The sequence below is a fragment of the Bos indicus x Bos taurus genome, chromosome 22 (genome assembly GCF_003369695.1).
Source record: "Bos indicus x Bos taurus breed Angus x Brahman F1 hybrid chromosome 22, Bos_hybrid_MaternalHap_v2.0, whole genome shotgun sequence".
NCBI lineage: Eukaryota > Metazoa > Chordata > Mammalia > Artiodactyla > Bovidae > Bos > Bos indicus x Bos taurus.
The window spans coordinates 6159543-6185804 of NC_040097.1; the positions used below are offsets into that span (position 1 = coordinate 6159543).

The 26262-nt window shown below is 47.3% G+C and overlaps 1 protein-coding gene across 15 annotated transcripts in view; it reads left to right on the forward strand.

The window, feature by feature from the left end:
* ATP2B2 (ATPase plasma membrane Ca2+ transporting 2) overlaps positions 1-26262 on the forward strand; it is a 380950-nt gene that overhangs the window by 139982 nt on the left and 214706 nt on the right. The window contains exon 1 of one of the 15 annotated variants that reach the window (XM_027522817.1): positions 10627-10720. The exons of the other annotated variants lie outside the window; for them this stretch is intronic. The gene's annotated coding sequence lies outside the window, so the exon portion shown is untranslated. Of the gene's footprint in view, positions 1-10626; positions 10721-26262 lie in introns of those variants that run through there. 15 annotated transcript variants of the gene reach the window in all.

Below are 26262 nucleotides of genomic sequence, written 5' to 3' on the forward strand. Positions count from 1 at the left end.
GCCATCTCCTGAGACTGGAGGAGGAGAAAAGAAGCATGGGGCTCACCTGGGCCCATGGGGCATTTAAGGGTCTTCTCAGCTATAAGGCCGTGGGGAGGTTCCTTTTTATTCTGAATGCATCAGGGAGTGAGCCTCAGTGAGACAGCACAAGTTGTCAGCCTCTGCCTTGGCACCTGCTGAGCCGTGTCCCTCCTCCGAGGGCAGGTCCTGGCTGTCCACAGCCGTGTCAGAAGCTTGGCGTGTCCCCACCAAGGGTCCCACAGCGCCCCACCCTGGCCTGTCTGCGACCCCTCGTTAGAGAGGTGTCCACCACATCGCGCTTTTCCCCTGGTTTGTTCAGAAGCCCAGCTGCTGCCTTTGCTTTGCTCTCATCTCATTATCCCTGGAGTTTCACCTTCTTTTTGTGAAAATTTAATTGCCTGCTGAATGTGAAAGGGCCTGGACCAGCTGTTCAGGTTTGGGAAGTGAGAGTCAAATGCACCCAGTGATCAAAGCCTTGCAAGAGGACAGCATTGTCGTTATCAGCAGTGCCTTTAAGCAGGAGCAACTTCACTCCTCCCCAGACGGAAACCAAATCGCCCAGCACGGAAACTTGAAAGGAAGAATGTTAAGCAGTTCCTGCCTGCATTTGAACTGCCTGCTGCATCTTTAAATCATTTTGCTTTGGAAATGGAATACCCAGGACTCCTGAGCTCCCCATGAGGGAACACTCACGGGGACGTCACCTGTGGGTCTTGTGCCTCCTCGGAGGTTCTTCCTAATCAAGCCCAGAATGAACTTTGAGAAGTCGATGAGGTCTGCAGATGAGCTCCAAGCTTCCAACCCGCCCCACCCGGGTCCCCCGTGTCCCCCCTCCCCCGCCCTGCCACGTCTCAGAGGGCAGGACTGGAAGCCAGAGGACCCAGATGCAAACCCAGCACCCCGCTGCATGTCCTCACACTAGATCTACTCATCTATAAAATGGGCTGATAGCATCCCTGACTACCTCACCGGTGTCTGAGAGGCCTCCACAAGATGTCAAGTGTGAAAGTGCTTCATGAACAGAAACGGCGGGGCCCCAGAGGTTACCAGCATTTGCGTGTGTGCATTCTCAGTCGTTGTGTCTGACTCTTTGCAACCCCCTGGACCTTAGCCCTCCAGGCTCCTTTGTCGACAGAATTATGCTAGCAAGAATACTAGAGGGGGTTGCTGTTTCCTCCTCCTCCCGACCCGGGGATAGAATCCACATCTCCTACATTGGCAGGCGGATTCTTCAACCACTGAGCCGCCAGGGAAACCCATACCCGTAGTTCTGCTTGTTACCCCTCCCAGGAATACACGCGCTTCAAAAAAATAAGGAATTCAGTGAAGCAGGTAGAGTTTCTCGGGGAAGGAAGGGGTTTCTAAAATGTTGGAAAACGAAGTAGGATTTGAAGGACAGGCATGACAGGTGTGAAGTTACCTTGAGAGCCACGCAGTATAAAAATAGCGGAGTAGGTGGCAGGAGCAGCTGGCCTCACTCCTGGGGGCTGCAGGGCCACCTTCTGTCACTCTCCTCTTTCCTCTCTTGCCCTCTCCTCTCCTGCCTCCCTTTCCTCCCCTCTCTGTTCTCCGGTCTCCCCTCACCCGTGTTTTTTACATGCTAGTTTTTAAAATTTTACTCCCTCAGTCATTTTTAAGCGTACCCTTCTGTTGTTGTCAGTCATGTCTGACTCTGCGACCCCATGAACTGCAGCATGCTAGGCTTCCCTGTCCTTCACTATCTCCTGCAGTTTGCCCAGATTCATGCCCATTTTGAGTCTGTGGTGCCATCCAACCATCACATCCTCTGTCGTCCCCTTCTCCTCCTGCCTTCAGTCCTTCCCAGCATCAGGGTCTTTCTCAATGAATCAGCTCTTCACATCAGGAGGCCAAAGTATTGGAGCTTCAGATTCAGCATCAGTCCTTCCAATGAATATTCAGTATTGATTTCCTTTAGGATGGACTGGTTTCATCTCCTTGCAGTCCAAGGGACTCTCAAGAGTCTTCTCCAACACCACAGTTCCGAAGCATCCATTCTTCAGCGTTCAGCCTCCTTTCTGGCCCAGCTCTCACATCCGTACATGACCACTGGAAAAACTGTTCAGCAGTGTTAAGTTTTTTCACATGCTTGTGGAACAGACCTCTAGAATCTTTTCATCTTGCAACACTCAGATTCTATACCATGAAACAGTAATTCTCACTCCTTCTTCCCCTCACCCATCTTTCTCCTTTTTTCTTCTGAGTTCCATTCTCTCTTTTTTGTTCCCAGGAAGTTAAAGCTATGTAAGTCAAGAGCCTTTTTATAGAAAGTGACTCAAACTGGCCGGTCTAAAAAGGAATTTACTGACGTGTAACTAAGGAGTCCTAGGGCAATAGGCTTCAGGTACAGCTGGATCCAGGGGGTGATACAATGTCAGCAGAACTTATTATCTTCCTCTCTCTCCATCTCTCTTTTCTGCTTCTCCCTGTTTGGGCTGCACCCTTAGGCATTCTCTCCTTCTGTGGCGGCATGGGTGGCCCCCAGCAGCTTCAGGTCAGCCATCCCAAGAGAAAAAGAGCACTCCCTGTAGCTTACAGAGTCTTAAGACTGACACTCCGGTGGCTCACAGGTCACGCACACATCCACAGACTGCTCACCAGGTGGGGACTGCAAAGCTTTGTCTGGCCCAGGCTGGGATTCACACCCATCCTGGGAGCCCCGTCAAAGTCCCACAGTCTGAGAGTCAGGAATGAGCAATTTCCTAGGGCAATCCAGGCTGCCTGACCCCGAGGAGACCCCACAGGCATCACCGTGTCAGGCAGCCCACTTCATTCTGCCGAGTAGCCGATTAGGATTCTGTCCTTCCTTGCTGGTACTGCCTTACTTCCGAATATGGGGGAAATGTCCGCGGATTACTTACTCCCTTGCCATGCTGCCTTCACAGTAGTGTCTTCAGCCAGCAGGCACCGGCCACACCCCCAGCTTCGGGGCATTCCTAGTCCTGCTGCTGGACATCTGACAGCACTTCCTCCCCAGGCACCTTGACCCTTTCACCACCGTGACCCACCCGCTGCTTCTTGTCAGGATAGCATATAAACAGCCTGAGCTTCGCACTCACGCAGATCAGAGTTCGAGTCCCTGCTCTGCCACTGACTGAGATAAATGATGGCAGGGGGAAGGATAAAAGCAGAATAATGGTACAGAACATTGCCCTCTGATACAACACTTCTTGGGAAAGATTGAAGGCAGGAGGAGAAGGGGGCGACAGAGGATGAGATGTTGGATGGCATCACCGATTCAGTGGACGTGAATTTGAGCAAACTCCGGGAGATGGTGAAGAACAGGGATGCCTGGTGTGTTGTAGTCCATGGGGCCACAAGGAGTCGGACACGACTGAGTGACTGAACACACACATACAACATTTGTTCCAGTGACTTCTGACTGCTCGCCCTGCTCTAGATGCAGCCCTTGGTGACTGTGCCCTGTGGTACCCACCTCAGTGCCCAATCCATTCTCTTCCCTCGCTGTGAAGTTGACGCCAGGACTGGGCCCTGTCCTCTGTGAATCCTGTACCCTCCACGGCCACTCTGTGCCTCACCCTGCAGCCTGGTCTCTCCTGGAGCCCTGCCCTGGGATCTCTCTGCCATCTCCTTCCGTCAGCTCTTCTATTAGAAAGTTCTGTCTCCTTCCCTTGCATCACTGAGGCACAACCTCCCTGGGAATCCAGCCTCATCCAGGCACCCAGAGGCTGCCCTGGCTTTGAGAGACCGGGACTGAGCCTGTGGAGCATCTGTGACTTGACTTTCCTGGTCTACTTCTTAGAAATCCACGCTCCCCAAGGGTCTGCCTACCCTCCAGCATCTTAGGCCCTGGGAGTGCCTTCCCGAGGCCACAGTGGCCATCCCAGGGGCAACTCTACACGCTCACCCCTGGGTCTCAGAACAGAGACCCAGACTGGAGACTGTTTATAGATATGCTACCAAGGAATGAAGGAGGGAGGCACCCTCTGGGGCGGGGAGTAACTCATGGTGGGGCAGCAGGAATCAGGGAGCGTGAGCACCTCCCAAGCCTATCCTGGGAGAAAAAGCCAGAACTGAAATATCACACAGTCCTGTGTTCAAATCCTGACTTAACCTACCTGCTGTGTGACCTTAGGCAAAGCACATTACCTCTCTGAGCCTTAGCTTTGCACAAAAAGGGGGACAATTGTACCCACCCCAAAGGATTGCTATGACCTAATAATACTTGGAAGAGGCTCACTGAATATGAGTTTCTGATTAATAGGAAAGAATAAATAAATGGGCATAACTAAATATTTTCTATAAAATGGTAGAAATAATGTGATAACGTGTCAGTTGTGTATATGTGTTCTGAGCACACACTACGTGGCCTCCTTGCTGTTTCTCAGACACACCAGACACATACTCTTCTCACTGGGGATTTTGCCCTTTCTGTTCCCTCTCCAGGAATGCGTCTACATGGCTCACTCTACTCCCTTTACTCTGATAGGGGCTTAAATATGTCCTTCTTAGAGAGGCCTTCCTCGGCCCCTTACCCAAAGCAGAGGTTCTCCCATCTCTCCCTGCCCCTTGCTGTGTCTCCAGGCATCATTTGCAATGACTCCCTGCCCCTGCCTGGTATATTCTGGTTTTAAATGTTTTCATAACTTTATTTATTGGCTGCCCTGGATTTGTGTTGCTGTGCACGGGCTCTCTCTAGTTGCAGCGAATGGAGGCAACTCTCTGGCTGTGGTGTGCAGGCTTCTCTTGTTGCCGAGCATGGACTCTAGGGCGCTCGGGTGTCAGTAGCTGCAGCACGTGGGCTCGGTATTTGTGGCACGCAGGCTTAGCTGCTCTCCTCCAAGGCATGTGGGATCTTCTTGGACCAGGCACTGAGCCATTGTCCCCTGCATTACAAGGTAGACTCTTAACCACTGGACCATCACAGGAGCCCCTGGTACCTTCTATTTTCACTTGGGCAGATTGTATCATGTCTGCCTCCCCCACCACTGAAAAGTCAGCTCAAGGAGGCAGGGCCTTGTTCCCCTCTGTCCTCCCAGGTCTAGAGGAGAGCTGGGCACAGGGTAGGTACTCAGTAAAGATCTGAGGTCTATCAGAGATAAATCAGACACACCCCTGCCCTGGGGACCTCAATTTTACCCTAGGAAGCATCTAGAATGATAACCTTTCTCCTGAAAACACAGCCACTTACTGCAAGCCCGCTCAGTGCCATTGCTATGCTATACCCTTTCCATGCAGCAGTTCCTGTGCTCCTCCTGACAACCCAGTGATGGAGGTGCTGTCATTATTCCCACTGATCAGAGGAGAAACCACTCAGAAAGGAGGCGTAACTACCCTAGAACCACACAGGCAAGGCCAGGACTGGAGCCCGGAGGTGTCTGATAGCATGCTTGAGCCCTAAACATGAAACCCACAGTACCACAGGGAAGCTGAAAACCCAGCACAAAGAGTACAGCATGACCTTGCACCCTGGGATCAAGGAAGGCTGCCTGGAGGAGGGGGCATGTGAGCTGGAGCTTGATGGAAACATACGGGGCCTTTTAGGCAAAACAGAGAAAGAGGAACATTCAATGGACCCCAGTCCTGGGGTCCATTCCACCAGCATTCATTGAGTACCTTCTGTGTGCCAGGCAGAGATGAGGCTCTTCTGGGAAGGAGGCCCTGGAATTCCAAAGGCTTTAGAGCCAGTGGCTGTGGGGGACCCAGGGCAGGCCTGGGCTTGACTGAGAAAAAGGATGGAACAGGCACTGAGTGCCACCTGCATGCCAGGCATGTGCCACAGGCTTTCCCTTTGACCTTCTGCTCTGTGTTCCCTCCAGCTGATGCAGAGGGGGGCTGTGTCCATTTTCAGATGAGGAAACTGAGGCTCCGAGACTGTGGGCTGTGAGTGCTGACTCCAGGCCACCACCTCCTACACAGGAGGAAAGCGGCTCCTGCTTATCATAAAACGGGCCACCCACCTGCCTCTGGCTGAGAGAGACAAAGGGGACGGGGTTTGAGGTCCAGGGTTCCAGTGAGACTGGTAGTAGAGAATCAGCAGAGAAGCTGCCTGGAACACAGGCCCCTCGGTGGACAGTGTCAGGAGCCTTGAGGAGGGCTGAGCACACCTGCAGGTCTCTGCGGGGAGCCGGTGAGGCATTCTGCTCATGACAAAGGTCATGAGGAAGGAGGCTCGGCATACGCAAAGGCGGGATCGAGCCTCAGGAGTCCGCCCGGATATTCTCGAGCATTTTCCCCCAAAAAACCAGAGTCTGTCTACTTTATTGTTTTGTGCTCTCACCTCTGACTTTACTAGGGGCTGTCCCCTACCACCATCTCACTCTCTCTCTGTCAAAGAGTTAACTTACAGCTCCAATTAATAAAGTTCCTGGGCAATTAGGAGTGTTTAAATCCAAACCCCTCAGATGGCTCTCTAACTCGCCTGACAAGTTTACCCGGACTCCTGCAGCTATGCATACGATTGTTTACAGTCTCCTAGCCTCCAGAGGCACGGGAAGCTTAAGATATTCAAATAGCTTAGAGCCTCTCAGAGAGTTAAAAACTGTCAGAATAAACTAGTAAAGGATTTCATTGATGAGTCAATGCTTGTTGCCAAGTTTTCACATCCCCTGAATTGTATCCTTGAATGTGTATTAATTAATAGTTGGTATATAGTAAAAAATAAGTAGGGGCCTTGGTGTTAGTAACTTTAGACCCTTAAGGTAATAAATTCTTTCCTTTGTTGTAAACCCATTACACATCCGCCCTATAGGAATGCAATTTTATCTTTGGAAGATGGTGCCAAACCTTAAAATAATTACTCTTAGAGAAAATAAGTCTTTGTTGATAAGTCCTTGTCAAGAGTCATAAAATGTTAGTAGGCCTTCTGGCCAGAAGATGATGTAAATCACCTAAACCATTTGTATACGATAAATTTGCAGGAAAGAAACCTTGGTTTTTGATAAGAATCAAAGACTGCTGACTTTGCATCCCCTATTATCCTCTGTGTGTAACTTAGGGTATAAAAGCCCCTGTTAAAAATAAAGCTACGGGCCTTGTTCACCAGCGCTTGGTCTCCCCATGTCATTCTTCCCTTTAACTTCCAGCTGAGTCTCCATCTGGAGCGCGGAACCCACCACGCTTACTAATTATGCCTGGGCTTCTAAGACCCACTCGAGAAGGTGTCTAGGGTGAGGCACCTTCCGCTATTCGAGAGGGCGCCTGCGGCCTACGTCAGTGGTGCAAACTTCTTGTCTTGAAGTTTTATTGGTCTCCCGCGTAAACCAAGCTACTCAGCTTCTTTTCTCCACTGAATTTTCCTACTGAGCTATCCTCATTCTATTGTTCTCTATATCTCTAATTAGCATATAAATAGTCGCCTAGGCCGTCTCTCCTTCGAATACCCTGGATCAGCTGGGGCTGGTCCCCAGCAGGTCTCTGTCGTTATGTGTCACCTGCTTTGTGACCCTGACCAAATCACTTCATTTCTCTGGGCCTCTCATTTCCTTAACTCTAAGTTAGCTGAACCACCTCCAAAGCCCTCTTTTGGCTCAGACCTTGCGGACTTCTGTCCCTCGTGCGTAGTTTCCTGTCGGTGCTGTGACAAATTCTCACAAACCAAGTAGCTTAACATGTACCAGCTAGCTCTCTAAGTCAAGGGCTTCCCCTTTGGTTCAGCGATCAAGAATCCACATACTGATGCAGGAGATGCAAGAGATCCGGGGTCGATCCCTCCCTCCTAGGGGAGGGCATGGCAACCCACTCCAATATTCTTGCCTGGGATAGCCCATGGACAGAGGAGCCTGGTGGGCTACAGTCCATTGGGTGGCAGAGTCAGAGACAACTGAGCGACTGAGCACATCTAAGTCAGGAGTCTGATGCAAGTCTACAGGGCTAACACCAAGGGCTGTGTTCCCTTCTGCAGGCGCTCGTGGAGAATCTGAGTCCCCGCATTTTCCAGCTCCTAGAAGCGGCCATGATTCTCATGGGCCTGTCCTCGGTCTCCAGGTCAGCGATGAGCATCCTTCAGGCCAGCTGCAACCTCCACTCCCCTTTGCCGCACAACCTAACATAATCAGAGGCTCAGGGGTTAGAATACGGATGTCTTTGGGTGGCTGCTGTTCTGTACCCTACACCTGGTGAGGGTTTGGGGCCGGCTTTGGGCAGCTGTTTCTTCTTTCTGGACCTCGGCTTCCTATATTTTGAAATGGGGTGATCATTGCAACCCTCCCGTCCATATGGCTGCTTTGGGACCAAACTGAGGCAGTGTGTGTTCAGGTGGATGAGAGAGGGTCAGTCGCTGCTCATGGGTTAGGTCTCTATTCCTGTGTTGTTTCTGCTGCTCATATCAGCTACTGATGGGTTCTCACTGGGTACCCAGCCTTCCTATGCTCTGCTCTGAGAGGCTGCAGTGCACCCCCACCCCAGAAAGCAAGCATGGTTCTGTCAACTGCTTCTGCGCCTGATAATCTCTGGCTTCTTTACAGAGAACCCCAGGAGCCCTTGGGATTTGGGAGTAGAAGAATGTTACTCAAGGATGCCTATTGACTGCTGAACAATAGCCCCCATGAGGTCATGTGGCTGCTTAGCAACTGCTCAGGCCCTTAGTAACCAGCCCAGAAGGGTTGATATTTACCCAACAGAAACTTTGGACTATATGGAGAACACCCAATTCCTTCCAGTGAGCTGCAGGCCCGAAAAGCAAGCTCCACCCATTCCTAGCTGCTCTTTTGAGAGCAGACCCTTGAGGGTACCAGGAACCCTGGGTTCTACCTGGCTCCATGCCTCCTGTTGTTGTTCTTGTTCAGTCACTCAGTCGTGTCTGACTCTTTGCAACACCATGGACTGCAACACGCCAGGCCTCCCTGTCCATCACCACCTCCTGGAGTTTGCCCAAGTTCATGTCCATTGAGTCGGTGATGCCGTCCAACCGTCTCATCCTCAGCCCTCTTCTCCTTTTGCCTTCAGTCTTTCCCAGCATCAGGTTCTGGTGCCTCCTACTGGGACTCAGTTTCCCTCACAACATGGGGACCAGATGAAATGATCAGAAAACAGAGTGACCGTATGTCGTGGTTGGCCTAGAACAGTCCTGGCTTATCATGACTACTAAAAATGTCCTTTTTATTCCCAGAAGTGACCCCACCTGGAAGATCAATTTTCTGATTACCCTGAGGCCACCTCCAGCCCTTGAGTCTATTTTTCTTCCCTTCCACCCTCTGCTGCTGTCCTGAATTAATCCTGACTAGTCCAGCCAAGATTTTTTAAGGGCTCTTTCTGTGCCATACCTAGAGCTGGGACCTGGGAAGACTGAGGCAAACCAGATAGGGCCCCTGCTCGTGGGGGCTTCCAGCTCTAGGAGGAATACAGCTTACGCATCCTGCCAAAGCTAGGATTGAATCCAGAACCTTGTCGTTCTCAGCCTTGCTTGCACTCTCCCCACGAAGCTATTTTAGTAAATAATAATACTCCTTAGTATTCGGGCGGCGTTTTGCAGTCGCTAAAGCGTTTCCCTTCCGTTCCCTCAGTTAACCCTGACCTTCTCGGAGGCTGTGACTTCAAGTCCCCATTGCACAGAGGTGGAGCTGGAGTCCAGGGGTCGCAGAGGGGACGGTCAGGACAGTGTCTGGGTGGCCTTGGGAAGCAATTTAACATCCGCCTCCTCACCTGTGAGGTAAAAATACCAGCTCCCGCTGCAGAGAACGTAAAACGTAAATGAGACAACACAGAAAGTCCTTTTAAAAAATGGCACCTGCCCTACACGTGCGCCTTCACCCAGAGCCGTCGTGGCCCCAGCAGTTGCATTTCCAGACGTTTCTCCCGCTCCCCACAGACACCCGTTTGGGAGTCTCGGAAAGTTTTCAGCACACTGGGACCATTCTGTTGGAATCCCAGCTCTGCCTCCAGGTGGCGGTGTGACAGGCTTTCAGCCTCAGCTTCCTCATTTGTAAAATGGGCGTAAGAATCCGTCGTCCCGAGGGTGGGCCAAGCCTTGGTAGAGCACCCAGCGCCCTGGCCATGCGTGTTCCATATTGCGCTCCCGATATGAGTGTCAGGTGCGGGGTGCTTTGGGCCCATTCCGGAGGGAGGAGCACCCCCGATGGGGCTCGCACCCCACCCCAGCCCCGCCAGCCCGGGAGCCTGGGCCACCATGTGCTTTAGGCTCTGCGTTCAGCCGCGTTGGGAGGGAGGGGCTTCTGATGGAAGCTGCTTCCTAGTGCCCCACTCACCTCGCAGGAGAGGGCAGGGCCCCCTTCCCCTTTCCTTTCCAGAGCAGCTCCAGGGGAGGCAAATCTGTCCAGTTCCATACTGATGCCTAAGTGGCTCCCCAGCCACACCTTTTAACAGTACTCTGAGTCACCAGCCAGCATTGAGGCTGTGGGAAGGGTGTTCCCTTTCAGGCTGTAGGAACGCTGCACAGGATTGCTCCAGAAAGCCAGAATCAGGCCCCAGGATAAATGCAGCTACCCTCCTTATGCAACTTTGTGACATTGTTCAAAAACAAGGCTAATGTTCCTTCGCTTCCATTTGCTGAGGGCCCTAGAGAGCCGGCCCGGCCCAGCCCAGACCTCATGTCTTGCTTCCTGCAGCCAGGCAGAGGCTGGCGTCCCCGCCACAGTACAGGTGGGGAAACTGGGCTGTGGCTGTGGCCGCATGGCCAGGACGCTCACAGACCCAGCCCTCTGCACCAGCCCTCAAAACTCCCCCTCTACGGCCAGCTGGGTCCTTAGACAAAGCAAAACAGGTAACTATGATACATTTTCTTCTTTTTCAAATGCAGCATAATGGTGAGCAGTTGTATCCGGTTGCTGGGTTAGAAACTGGAACTCTTGATTTCTGATAAGAAGAAAGAAAAATCTATTTCTGAATACAAGCTCACATAAAATAGAAACACGTTTTAGGGGGAATGTTTCTTTATACAAAAATTCAAAACTACTTCGTACTGCAGAGCTGGGCCCGTGGAGGATGCTCGTGGGGACTGAGCATTGAAGGGAAAGGATGTGGTATTAAGGATCATATTTTGCAGGTGGCAGCCACGGTGATGCAGGTCCTCAGAGCTGAGCTGCTGAGGCTGGCCCTCTTGCCGCATCTCTACTGTGCTGCAGTATATGGGCATCCATTCGCCTCTGCCTGGGGTGCCCAGTTGCTCAGTTGTGTCCGACTCTTTGCGACCCTATATGAACTGTAACCCTCCAGGCTCCTCTATCCATAGGACTCTCCAGGCAAGAATACTGGGGTGGGTTGCCATTTCCTCATCTGGGGGTTCTTCCTGACCCAAGGATCAGACCCTCTGCTCCTGCTTCTCTTCCATCCTCAGGCGCTTTCTTTACCACTGAGCCACCTGGGAAGCCCCTCGCTTCTGCCTTGCCTGGTCCTAAAACCACACCACCTGCTTCTCTAGGGAGCTGTGTTTCCTCTTTCCCCACAGAATTCACTAACTGTTCTTCCATCGGGTATTTGACTTCCTGTCCTGTGAACTAATTAGGAGTCAGAGCTCTGCTTGGGAGCTATGAGTGGGGGTGAGGGGAGAATAGAAAGTATTTGCATAGTCACCCTGGTGACTTTGCATGTCGGCTGCCTCTGGCTGGAGTCTGCTCGATGAGACGCTGTGCTGTCTTGCTCAGTCCAGGGGGAAATAGGCAGAGATGAGAGTGGACGGGGCATGCAGGGTCCACAGGCATTCCCACCAAGCTCAGTCCTCTCTGAACCTTAAACTTGCTTGACCTGGGTCGAGAAAAGCCAGACTGCCCTTTCAGCCAACGGAGCAGTAGTCTGAGTCACATCCTGCCGGCCGCCTGGCCTGACTGGAGTTTGTGCTCTGCTCTGCATCAGGTCTTGGCCTCTCTGCCTAACAGCTTCCTTCTCTCCCAGAGCGACTGTGGACGTTTCCCCTTCCCTTTCACCATGACCTCACCCGGCATGGATTTCCTACTATTTAAAATTCTTCTGCAGTTCATTGGGTAGACTTCGGGGGTGACATTGATCCCCACCAATTGAACAGCAGTGTGATGTTGATGCCCAGACAGTTTGAGTTCCTGGAATTAAGTCTTGCAAGGGTTTCTATAAAGTGAATTTCTGTATATCAGTACCTGGATTCTGGTTAACTTTCACTGGAGCATTTAGAATGTGTCCTGGAAGGGAGAAGATTTTAAGCCCAACAGATAAAAGATCTGCATCTCAGATTGCACCAGATCTTGGAGAAGAAAGAATCTCAGAGAAATGAGAAAAATGTGCTTTCTGAAAACAAAACAAAAATACGATTTTTAGAATTAGGACCTAATTTATTTCTGAGTTAAAGAGATTGTTATGTGGTTAAATTAATCTTGAGATGACTGAGAAAATTAAAAAAAAAATCATCTGCAGCAAGGTAAAATGCCCTACATGCCAACTTATTCGTCAGTAAAGTGTCTTGTCACATTTCTACTATCTGCTTAGCTTTTAATTCTGAGAAGAAATTTATTGCTTTCGTGTTGGTCTCAACTTTTCAGTTGCTCTTACTATTGAAACTTCAGAGGCTCTATTCTCTGTGGCTAGTCAGCCACTAAAGACTCCCTTGGGCTGAGTTCCCCAAGACCTAGCTTGCAATAGAAGTCATTGTTATTATTATTTCCTTGAGGCTGTTAACAGACTGTGACCACATGGAAGGATACCAGAAATCATGAAATTTGGAGTCAGGACAAGCATTTATTTGCAATGCGGCCTGAAGCAGGTGACCTGACCTTTCTGACTCTTGCAGTCCCTTCCCTTAATTGCAGTATCACTGAGCAAGGTCAAGTGCCCCGCTTCATACTCCCCTGCTGTCATGCTGGCCTTCGTCCACCTCACTGAGCTATGTGATTCCCTGGTCTACCTCCTCAATCCCTCCTGGGTCCTGAGAGCTCCGTGAGGGCAGAGTCTTGTCATCTCTATGTCCCTGTGCCCAGCACAGAATCTGGCAAAGAGCAGAGGGCTGGGGTTTTGGGTGGATGGGGAAAAAAAAAAAGGAAGGCAGGGGAGGGAAGGAGAGAGAGAGGAAGGAAAAGTAGGGGAAAATGCAAATTTAAACTCCTCTGGAGCTCATAGTTATTTATTTTAACCACCAACTGGCCTAAGTGATAAGACAGGCTAAGAAAACAATAGTATTACTGTCACCTATCACTGCCCAGTGTCCAGCGCTGATTTCACCATCATCTTATAGCTGACCCATAGTGAGCACCTATACAGACACATGTGCCTGCTTACTCTCCCAACAAGCCTGGTGGCTTAGATAGTAAAGAATCCACCTGCATCACAGGAGAACTGAGTTCAACGCCTGGGTGGGGAAGAACCTTTGGAGAAGAAAATGACCACCCATTCCAGTAGCCATGGACAGAGGAGCCTGGTGGGCTACAGTCCACAGGGTCACAAAGCGTCAGACACAACTTTCACCATAATCCTCCATTAGACAACAAAGCAGAGGTCAGGAGAGGTCGAATCACTTGCCCGTGTCACACAGCTGGCACGTTTGGGACCTGGGCTTGAGCCCAGGCCCCCAGAACTCCAGAGCTGGTGCACCTCACTGGTGTACCCTCAGCACCCAGTCTAGGACGTGACATGAAAGATGGAGTGAGTGAGTGAATGTCCTTCCATCGCCATTCTCTCACTAGATCTTCAGTCTCACTCTTAGTTCTTTCTTCCTGGCGTGTGTGGTGATTCGAACAAAACATCTGAGGCTACACAGTACTGGATTCAGACATGAGCTTTCCACATCACTCTAGGAAAATCACCGCTGTCCGAGTGCCCATCTCTAGATTACCCTCACAGCCTCCTCTCCTCAAATGATTATCCCACTGTCCCCTGAGGCTGGATCTTCGTCTGAGAAGCCCCCATCAGCCTGACTCCACCAAGGGTCAGAGGAGGGAAGGCAGGAGGGCTTACCACATCCCCTGCCTTCCGGCTTTCAGCTGAAGACCAAAGACCCTCTCAGTGTGCCCCTTGTCCACCTCAGTCCGACCCCTGTGAGGCTGCGAGTGTCATCTCTGAGATTACCACATTATTATCGTGGTTGTTGATGTTGGTAGGAATGGCGTGACCTTGGGCCAGCCGGTCCCTCTCTCGAAGAATCCTCTCTCCTCCCTGCTGGCTGCTGTCGACCCCAAAGGACCAGGAATGGGCAGGCAGCGTCTGGAAGACCTGCAGCCATAGAATATGACCTTGTCAAGCCTGAGAAGAATCAAATGACCCAACCTCTTGTAGTGGAGAAACTGAGACTCAGTGGCGGGCAGAGGGCTTGCCCGAGGATACCCAGCCTCAGTGGTGGTCAGCATTGACCGTGGAATGCTGATACACAGCCCACAGCTCTCCCCCCACCATCTGCTGAGGACTGTGCCTGCCCTGGCCCCTCTGCCACCTACCCTGCCCCAAGGCCCTCTCCCCTCCCTGGCTCCCAGCCAGGGTATCTCACTGTTCAGTTCTGACCGTGCCGTGGGAGCGTGCCCTCTCTGCAGCAAGCCAGTATTCCTGCTGCAGAGTTGGTGCGGCAGATGGCACAGCAGAACTGAGCGTCGGTTTATTTTTGATTCGAAGAGGACATTGCACAAGTGCACAGTGCTCGCCGGTAGGGGTGGTGGGTCTGGAGCGTGGGGAGCAGAATCTACCAGCATTGAGAGCCACGCACGCAGCCTGGGTTGAAATCCCGGCTCGGCCACCTTTTGCTGTGTGCCCTCAGATACGCAGTCTTCCCTCTGAGAGCCTCCACCTCCCCACTTATCAAACAGATCAGTGAGGCTCAGAGGCCGTCCCTCATCAATGTCATGGGTTTCATCGATGGGGGAGATGCACACGTGGAGAAGGACTTTGGGGGCTGGTTTCCATCTCTAGGGAGGGGACATGATGGGAAAGTGGAGGCCCGCCTTTGGGACCTGGAGCTGAGCCGTCCCAGGTATTGGCCCCATATAGGGGTGGGGTGGGCCAGTGGCTGGGGCAGAGCCAGGAAAACCTGGGGACCTGGTCCTTCCTCTGTTCCCTGTAGGTGACTCTGGACAAAGGAACAGGGTAGGGTGGGCCCAGGGAAGGAAGGATCAGACTGAAGTGGGCAAGGGGTACCTAGAAGGTCTTTGGTCTTCAGTGGGGAGGCTGAAGACTAGGAGGGAGGGGATGTGATGAGGCCTCCTGCTCTCCCTCCTCTGCCCCTTGGTGGAGTCAGGCTGACGGGGGCTTCTCAGACTAATAAGCTTCAGCCTCAGGAGACAGTGGGATAATCATTTGAGGGGAGGGGGCTGTGAGGGAGCTGCAGAATGGGTAAGCCCATTAGTCTGGGCAAGACCCTCTTCCTGACTGACGTATGTGCAAGCTTACAGGGATTGCAAACTGGGATCTGCTGCATTTTAACCGCTGGACCTCCAGGGAAGTCACTAGAATAAGTTCTCAAGAAGCAAAATGACTGAGTAAGAAGCTGAACATGTTTTCCTCCACGTATGTTTACTAAAGAAAACAGGGAAACAGAGACATTTCATAGAAGAACCAAAATCTTAAGCCCCACAGTGTTGATGTTTGAGAAATAGTACATCTTTAAACATTATTATTTCTTTTCTAGGTGATAAACATAATAAATTGCTTGTTGTAGGTCATAAAAATCAAGATCTTATTTTATTTCTGTTCCCTACTCTGTATGTTTCACTTCAAGTTATTAAGCTATTTTCCTGGGCCATTAAAAAGTATTTGGAAATGTGATTTTTCTTTGATAGATGCATAATATTCTGACCAACGACTTCCCAGTAACTTACGTAACTAACCTTCTAGATTAGAAATTTAGATTGTGTCCAGATTATTGCCATGATTTAAAAAGAAAAACACCATGATCAGCATCGATATGGTTGAAATATTTTTGCATTTCCAAGTACTTCCATTAGAGTAAGCTCTTTTTTATTTTTATTTTTTAATTTTTCGGTTGTGCTGAGTCTTTCTTACCACAGACGGGTTTTCTCTAGTTGCAGTGAGCATAGACTACCCTGTCTAGTTGCAGTGTGCGGGCTTCTCACTGAAGTGGCTTCTCTTGCTGTAGAGCACAGGCTCTGGGCCCACAGGCTTCAGTGGTTATGGCATACGGGCTTAGTTGCCCCAAGGCATGTGGAATCTTCCCAGACCAGGGATCGAACCTGGGTCTCCTATGTTAGCTGCTGCTGCTGCTGCTGAGTCGCTTCAGTTGTGTCCGACTCTGTGCAACCCCATAGACGGCAGCCCATCAGGCTCCCCCGTCCCTGGGACTCTGCAGGCAAGAACACTGGAATGGGTTGCCATTTTCTTCTCCAATGCGTGAAAGTGAAAAGTGAAAGTGAAGTCGCTCAGTCATATCCGACTCTTAGCAACCCCCTGGTCTGCAGCCTACCAGGCTCCTCCATCCATGGGATTTGCCAGGCAAGAGTACTGGAGTGGGGTGCCATTGCCTTCTCCCGGCTAAACTCTAGGTAGATAGCAAACAGATTTTGGACTTAGAGTATCGGGCAGGCAATAGAATCCACTAAACATCAGGACAGCCTGTTAAAATTTTTCTGTTGTGGTTGTTTTTTATTTGTGGTGAGTGTCCCTGGTTTTCCTTTTAAAATAAATGTGTTTAAGTTTTAATCAAGCAAGCTATTAAGAAAAAATGAGATTGATTAAAGAATAGTAATCATCTTGACAGTCATGTTTGATTGACATAATTGGGGAAATACTGACCTCAATCAGCCATTCTCAAACTTTCTGTCTCAGGACCTTTTACATTCTTAAAAATGACTGAGGACCTCCAAGAGTTGTGATTACATGAATATTGTCTCTCCATATTTGCCATATTTGAAGTCAAAATGGAGATAGTAATGATACTTATGTATTAATTCTTTTAAAAATAGCAATAGTAAATCCATTATGATAACATACTTTATGAAAAATAACTATTAAAAAAAAAAGGAAACCTAGAACAGTAGTATTGTTTATGTTTTTGTGTCTCTTTAATGACTTAATTGAAGACAGCTGGATTTTCATCTGCTTATGCATTCAGTCTGTTGCCATAGGATGTTTTGGTTACTATGAAGAAATTCCAGCCTCACAGAGATATGTTGTGGGAAAGGGAGGAGGATTCTAATAGCTGTTCAGAAAATTGTAGATCTTCTCCTCTGATACTACACCCAAACTCAACAAGTGATATGTTAGTTATGGCTGGTATCCAACCAAGCTTGGCCCCACTCATCCGCACACAGTTAATAAGCCAGTCTATGGACACCAGGTTGCATACAAGCAAGTATAGCTTTTATTGCAAGACACCCAAAGGGAAAGTGAAAGGGAAAGTGAAGTCGCTCAGTCATGTCCGACTGTTTGCGACCCTGTAGACTGTAGCCCACCAGGCTCCTCTGTCCACAGGATTCTCCAGGCAAGAATACTGGAGTGGGTTGCCATTTCCTTCTCCAGGGGATCTTCCCAACCCAGGGATCGAATCCAGGTCTCCCTCATTGCAGGCAGACGCTTTAACCTCTGAGCCACTAGGGAAGCCCTACAAGACACTCAATGTAGTGCCAAAAATAAAGGAGAACGGGCAGCTCATGTTCAAAAGCTCTGAACTCCTCAGTGGCTTTTGGCAAAGGGTTTTGAAAGTCTTTATTAAGGGTGAGGATTGTAGAATGTCCAGCTCATGGACATTCTTCTGATTAGACAGTGGTGAGATAATACAATGCTTTTTCAGGAGGTAACCTCATCATCCTTCTGGTTCCAAGTGGCCTGGGGTCTGGGTACTGATGGTCAACAGGCAGTTAGCTTCTTCTACCTGGAGAAGATTTTAGTGTCTGCAAAACAGCCCAAGGGTATGGCTCAGGATATCACCTAGACCCCTTGAAGAGGAATTAAAGGTCTTGGACTTGGTATTATGGCTGAACTATTATTTTGTCTTGCTTGACTGTTTTCCTTTGTGGCTGCCTTTTCTTACTTCTCTGATTGAATCTGTTCCTTGGAATTTGGCGAAGGCCTAAGAAACTAAAGCTTTTTGATAAGTAAGGGTGAGGGAAGCATGGCAGGGGTGTCTGTCCCCAAGAAGGCCCCGCAGGATCTTGCTCAGTTACAGGGATGCCATAACCAAACGCCACACACTGAAGGACTTCAACAACAGAAACGTGTTTCCTCATAGTTATGGCAGCTAAAAGTCCAAGATCAAGGCATGCTGGCCTCTCTTCTTGGCTTGCAGATGGCTGTCTTCTTGCTATTTCCCCACAGGGTCCTTCCTCTGCTTAGATAGCCCTGGTGTCTCTCTGTGTGTCCAAATTCCCTCTTCTTATAAGGACTCTAATCAGATTGGATTAGGGCCCATTTAATGTCTTCATTTTAACTTGTTGTGTTGTTCAGCTGCTGAATCATGTCCACCTGTTTGCAACTTCATGGACTGTAGCAAGCCAAGCTCCTCTGTCCTCCACATCTGGAGTTTGCTCAAATTCATGTCAATTGAGTCAGTGATGCTATCTAACCATCTCATCCTCTGTCGTCCCCTTCTCCTCCTGCCTTCAGTCTTTCCCAGGATCATGGTCTTTTCCAGTGAAGCAGCTCTTCACATTAGGTGGCCAAAGTATTGGAGCTTCAGCAACAGTCCTTCCAATGAATATTCAGGATTATTTTCTTTAGGATTGACTGGTTTGATCTCCTTGCAGTCTAAGGGGAACTTAACATTTTAACTTCAGTTCAGTTCAGTTCAGTTGCTCAGTCGTGTCTGACTCTTTGCAACCCCATGAATCGCTGCACTCTAGGCCTCCCTGTCCATCACCAACTCCCGGAGTTCACTCAAACTCACATCCATCATGTCGGTGATGCCATCCAGCCATCTCATCCTCTGTCGTCCCCTTCTCCTCCTGCCCCCAATCCCTCCCAGCATCAGAGTCTTTTCCAATGAGTCAACTCTTCGCATGAGGTGGCCAAAGTATTGGAGTTTCAGCTTCAGCATCAGTCCTTCCAAAGAAAACCCAGGACTGATCTCCTTTAGAATGGACTGGTTGGATCTCCTTGCAGTCCAAGGGACTCTCAAGAGTCTTCTCTAACACCACAGTTCAAAAGCATCAATTCTTCAGTGCTCAGCTCTCTTCACAGTCCAACTCTCACATCCGTACATGACCATTGGGAAAACCATAGCCTTGACTAGACGGACCTTTGTTGGCAAAGTAATGTCTCTACTTTTGAATATGCTATCTAGGTTGGTAATAACTTTCCTTCCAAGGAGTAAGCGTCTTTTAATTTCATGGCTGCAGTCACCATCTGCAGCGATTTTGGAGCCCAGAAAACTAAAGTCAACCACTGTTTCCACTGTTTCCCCATCTATCTGCCATGAAGTGATGGGACTAGATGCCATGATCTTAGTTTTCTGAATGTTGAGCTTTAAGCCAACTTTTTCACTCTCCACTTTCACTTTCATCGAGAGGCTTTTGAGTTCCTCTTCACTTTCTGCCATAAGGGTGGTGTCATCTGCATATCTGAGGTTATTGATATTTCTCCCAGCAATCTAGATTCCACCTTGTGCTTCTTCCAGCCCAGTGTTTCTCATGATGTACTCTGCATAGAAGTTAAATAAGCAGGGTGACAATATACAGCCTTGACATACTCCTTTTCCTATTTGGAACCAGTCTGTTGTTCCATGTCCAGTTCTAACTGTTGTTTCCTGACCTGCATATAGGTTTCTCAAGTGGCAGATCAGGTGGTCTGGTATGCCCATGTCTTGAAGAATTTTCCACAGTTTATTGTGATCCACACAGTCAAAGGCTTTGGCATAGTCAATAAAGCAGAAATAGATGTTTTTCTGGAACTCTCTTGCTTTTTCGATGATCCAGCGGAAGTTGGCAATTTGACCTCTGGTTACTCTGCCTTTTCTAAAACCAGCTTGAACATCTGGAAGTTCACGGTTCGCGCATTGCTGAAGCCTGGCTTGTAGAATTTTGAGCATTACTTAATGCTTAAACATGAAGCATTAACATTTTACTTAATCCCTCTTTAAAGGGCCCTGTTACCAAATACAGTTATATTCTGAGGTACTGGGAGGTAAAGACTGAAAAATATGAACTTTAGGAGGGACACAATTCAACTCAGAATCTTAAAAATTAGTTGCAATGAAGAATCTGAAGCAATGTCAATGAACTCTTTGTATTATACATTCTAATCCATTTTTCTTACACTTTGATTAATTCTTTTTACTCATGCATGGTTTGGTAACTCATGCATGGTTTTTCACTCATGCATGTCTTTTTTACTCCTGCATTGGTCATTTAGAAAATATTGGCTCAATGCGTTATGCAGATCTTCCAAATGTTTGCACATTTCATTATGCAATATCAAAAAAGAACATTTTTTGTCTTACCACTGACCTCATCAGAAATATCTCTTGGTAGCAGGGAGCTGTCAAGTTCATGATGGCACACATAAGCCTTCCACAATTCTAATTTTCACTTTGGAAGTTCACATTTTATCATTGGCAACATATACTGCCAGTTGTTTTCCTCGAAGTGATAGGCTCACTTTGTTTGCTTTTGAGAACATGTCTGCCAAATACCCAAGTCTAAATAACCATCATGTGTCTGTTGGTTGTTCTTTTTATGTTAAAAAAAAAATGGCATTTGGTGAAAATAGGCAATTTCAGCTCATAACGCGAATGCTCACACGAGAGCCTCTCCTCCAGCAGACGTCATACTTGAGTTACAATGTAAGGGCTTATGCAAATACTTCCCTTTCCGTGTTCTTGCAAGAGTTAATAAAGTTAGTCATTTTTACCGCTTCATCTCGGACATTCCAGGATGAAGCTGGCATTTTTTACTGCCCACATGTGGTGATGAGGAATACAATGATGACTGGTACAATTTGGTGCCACTCCCTGGATTCCTGCTAGGGCACCAGCAGTTTTACTCACTCCTGCCTTTGCACCAGAAGTGCAATCCAGTGAAGGTGGTAAATAAGATCTAAGTGTTACTCGGAAGATGGTTTTGATCTCTCAGCACCCCCTGTAAGAATCTTGGGGGAACCCTCGGGCACGTGGACCATACTTTGGGAACCATTTTGACTTAGATGAAAAAATACAGAGAAGGTTTGGGGCCTGGAAAATGACCTTGGTGCCAGAGTCACAAGACCTGGGTGTGAGCCTGGCTCTGTCAGTATGGAACTAAGCGGCCTTGGGTAGGTCCCTGACCTCTGAAAGCCAGGCACTTAGGACATCAAGGGTGGTGGGTGCTTGCTGCCTCCCAGAGCTGGGTAGAGAAGGAAATCAGGTGCAGACTTGAGAGCCTCTTGTAAAAGGTAATACACAGTCCTGGAGGGAGGAGCCAGCCATGGTGGGGAATGAGACAAAGTTATGAACTTTAACACCCTGGCTTAAGTAGTTTTTGGTTACTGACACTGCCCAGATTCCTGCATTCCCCTGGAAAGACCTCATAAGGTTGGACCTGGAGACCCTGAAACAGATTACTCAACTGGATTTCTAGTTTTAACAACCATCTTTGGGTCTCTGTTCCAAGTCACCCATTGCCACCTACAGCTTTGAAAGAAAAGGCCTCCTAAAAGCCTAGAGTTCTTCTTGTCCCTGACTGGACACGTAGGCGTTCACCTGGGTCAGGTAGAAAGCTGGGAGTCCATTGAAAATAATGGGCATCTTAGAATATCTGATCTGTTTAGCTGTGTTAAGAAGATAGAGGTGGTCCTGGAAAACTCCAGAGAGCTAAAAGCACTTGTTAAGAGGGCTCAGGTAGGCTTCTGCTTCTTGGACAGTGGAATAGGGTACTTGTCCCTAGGCACAACTGAGAACCCTAGACATTTATATAAAATAAACACAAGAAAACTCTAAGAGATAGAGATAAGGCAGACCTGCTTCTTGGGACCTGGGGACCCAAGAAACAGCATAGTGATGAGGTCCTGGTGAATGAGGAGTTTCTTTTTGCCTCATACAGCCCAGAGTTGGAGCTGAAGAAGCTAGAAATGAGGAAATGCTAATGGGCAGGCAAAAAAAAACAAAGAAACAAACAAAAGCGCCCTGACAGAAACCTGGCTTCTTTAGCTGAAAAGGCAAGAAAAGGGTAGCCTAGCAGAACAGATGTGCATGTGTGCAAAGTCACTTCAGTTGCATCCAGCTCTGTTACCCTGTGGACTGTAGCCCTCCAGGCTCCTCTCTCAATGGGATTTTTCAGGGAAGAATACTGGAGTGGGTTCCCATGCCACCCTCCAGGGGATCTTCCAGACCTAGGGATTGAACTTGTGTCTCTTCAGTCTCCTGCATTGGTAGGCAGGTTCTTTTACCACTAGCGCCACCTGGAAAGCCCCGGCAGAACAGATACTTACCAACAAAAACTGCTCTGCTCTAACCAAACACCACAGAAAGCACTGAGGCTCCACCCACACCAGCACAGATCCAGTGGGGAGATTAGACTTCCCCCTTCACCAGACTGTAAAGAAGCATCTCAAGCGCTCCACGGGGGTGGTGTCAGAGAAGGCCAGGTAGGGATCCAAGACTTTCCTTCCCCACTGGGTGGTAACAAGACCTCACCCCAGTCCCTGTCGTGCTGGTGGAGAGACCACACTGGGAGCTGTAACAAGGCAGACCTACCCCTTTCAGCCATGGAGGTATCAATGGGGGCCTGATGGGGAGCTTGATTTCCCCTTTCTCAGCTGGAGTAGTATCAGAGGAAGCCAGCTAAAACACAAAGTTTAAATGAGATCCCAGAGTCTGGATGCCCAAGTATCAATAGAATAATAATGCCCCAAATGCCCAGGTATCAATAGAAATTCACTTATAACAAGAATGAGGAAGATCTCAAACTGAATGAAAAAAAAAAAGACAATCAATAGAAGCCAACACCAATATGACAGAAATGTTGGAATTAACTGACAAAGATTTTAAAGCAGTCATCATAAAAATGCTCCAAGGAACAACTAGGAACACACTTGAAACAAATGGAAAAAAAAAAATACAGTGTATCAGCAAAGAAAAATAAAGATAGAGAAGAACTGAAGGGAAATTTTAGAACTGAAAAATATGAAAACTGAAATTTAAAAGAAAAAAATCACTGGATGTGCTTAATTGAGGGCTGGAGGGGACACAGGAGAGAATCACTAAATGGGAATATAGGACAATAGAAATAATCTGAATTACCTAATCTGAATAACCAAGAGAAAATAGACACAAGAGAAATGAAAAACACAGCCTCAGAGACTTGTGAGGCTATAACAAAAGATCTAATATTTGTGTCATTCGACTACTGGAAGCAAACAAGAGAGGAAATGGAACTGAAAAAAAAAAAAATACTTGAAGAAATAGTGGCTGAAAATGTCCCAGATTTGGCAAATAACATGAATCTACAGGTTTGTGAAGCTGAGCAAAACTCCAAAGAGAATAAACTCATTAAAATCCACACCAAGATACAAAATAGTTAAACTTCTGAAACGAAAAACAGAACAACAAGAAAAAATCTTAAACGCAGTGAGAGAGAAATGACACCTCCTCTGTAAGGGGGAAACAATTCAAATGACAATGACTTTCTCATCAGAAGCCACAGGGCCAGGAGGAAGTGACACGACAGTTTTCAAATGCTGAAAGGGAAGAACTGTCCATTCAGAACCTGATATCCAGGGGAAATATTCTTCAAGAATGAAGGGGAAGTCAAGACATTCTCAGAATGAAGAAAAACAGAGAATTTGTTGCCAGAAGACCCACCCTAAAAGAATGCAGAAAGAGGGTTTCCAAACAGAAAGGAAACAATAAAAAGGGAACCTTTGAATATCAGGAAAGAAAAAAGATTATGGTAAGCAAAAATGTGGGTAAATGCAATTGGCTCTTTTTTCCCTTCTCGGCTTTTCTAAATTATATTCGATGACTAAAACAAAAATTGTCACACTTTCTGATGTGGTTTTAAGTGTATGTCGAAAGAACAAATAAGCAAAAGTTAAAATTGTAGACTTAAACTTGGCACGTCAATAATGATATGAAATGTCAACCGTTTAAGTACACCAATTAAAAGACAGATATTGACAAAGTGGTTTGAAAATCATGACCTGACTGTATACTACCTATAAAACACTCACTTCAAATATAAAGACACAGACAGGTTGAGGGGAGTTTCCCAGGTGGTGCTAGTGGTAAAGAATCTGCCTGCCAATGCAAGAGATGCAAGAGACGTGTGTTTGATCCCTGGGTCAGGAAGCTGCTCTAGAGTAGGAAATGGAAACCTGCTCCAGTATTCTCGCCTGGAAAATTCCATGGACAGAGGATTCTGGCAGGCTGCAGTCTATGGGGTCTCAAAGAGTCATACACAACTGAGCACCCATGTGGACACATACACACACAGAGGCAGGTTGGAAGTAAAAGAATAAACGAAATATATATCATACCAACATTAATCAAATGAAAGTAGGAGTAACTATTTAAAAATCAGATACTGTAGACCTCAGAGCAAAGAAAATTACTAGAGTTGGGAAGAAATATTATATAATGATAAAGAGTCCAACCCCCAAGAAGATACAGCAATTCTAAATATATATGCACTAAACAACGGAGCTGTAAAATATGTGAAGAAAAAAAACTGATGAAACTGACCACAGTTATAGCTGGAGACTTCAACACCTCTCTCTCAATAATGGACAGAGCAATTAGACAGAATACCAGAGCAAGGATATAGAACTCAACAACATCATCAACCAACAGGATCAAAGCAACATTTATAGAACTCATTATTTTCAGTGTCCACAGAACATACAACATATAGACCATATGCTGGGACATAAAACAAACCTCAGCAAAATTAGAATTTGTATCCAAAGGATGTGTTCTCCAACTGCAATAAAATCAAGCTAGAAATCAGTAACAGAAAGAAAACAGAAAAATCTCCCAACTACTTGGAAGTTAAATAATGCACATCTAAATAATCCATGAGTCAATGATAAAGTATAATTTGAAATTTTTAAACTATTTTGAACTGAATTAAAATAAAAGTATCACAGGAGACTTCACTGGCAGTCCAGTGGTTAAAACTCTGCATCCAATGCAGGGGGCACAGGTTTGGTCCCTGGTCAGGAAACTGAGATCCCACACGCTGTGCAGCCAGAGCTAATAAAAAATAAAATTAAAATATCACATATCAAAATGTGTGTGACATACCTAAGTGGTGCTGAGAGGGAAGTTTATAGTACTAGATGCATAGTCAGCAAAGAGAAAAGCCTGAAATCAATGATTTAAGTTCCCATCTTGACAAGCTAGAAAAGGAAAAGCCAAATAAACCCAAATCAAGAAGGAGGAAGGAAATAATAGAGATAAGAGCAGAAATCAATAAAATTGAAAACAGAAGATGAATAGAGGAAAATCAGTGAAACTGAAGACTTGTATCTTTGAAAATATCAATAACATTGACAAAACTTTAGCAAGACTTAACAGGCAAAAAAGAGAGGGAAAGAGAGAAATTAGCAAAATTGAAAATGAAATGTGATTGCAGATATACAATTGGAGGGTAAGGGAATACTGTGAATAACTCTGTGCACAGGACTTTGACAACCTAAATGAGACGAACCAATTTCTCAAAAAATGAAAACTACAATTTACCCAATATGAAACAGATAATTTGAGTAGCACTATAATTATTGCGGAATTTGAATTTTTAAATTTTAAATATCCTAAAAAGAAAACCTCAGATAGCTTCACTGGAGAATTTTACCAAATGCTTTAAAAATGAACACCAGTTCTACACAGCATCTTCCAGTAAGTAGCAGAAGAAGGAACCCTTTCAATTCATTTTTTGAAGCTAGAATGACCCTGATATCAAAACCAGAAAAACAAAATACAACACACACACACACACACAAAAGACTAGGGTCCAACATTCCTCATCAATGTAGATGTGAAAATCTTTAATGAAACTTTAGCAAATAAAATTCAGTGGTATATGTAAAAGCAATTATGCATCATGACCAAGTAGGGTTTATTCCAGGAATGCAAAGTTGGCTCAACATTTATAAATCAATTAACTCCCAGCTACACCTCTGTGTTTAGAATTTAAATCTCAAACAGTAACTGAATCTACTTTGCTAGTATTAAGTATATCTGATATGTGTTACTGATTATGTAATGGCTTTCCTCTTCACGGCTGTGCTTTGCTGGAGCAGCCATGAAGAGAGACCCCACATCCGAAGTAAGAGAAACTCAGGTAATACAGTAGGCACTGAGAGAGGGGATCAGGGGGCAGACAGACTGAAACCACAGTCATGGACAACTAGCCAATCTGATCACATGGACCACAGGCTTGTCTAACTCAGTGAAACTAAGCCATGCCATGTGGGGCCACCCAAGATGGACAGGTCATG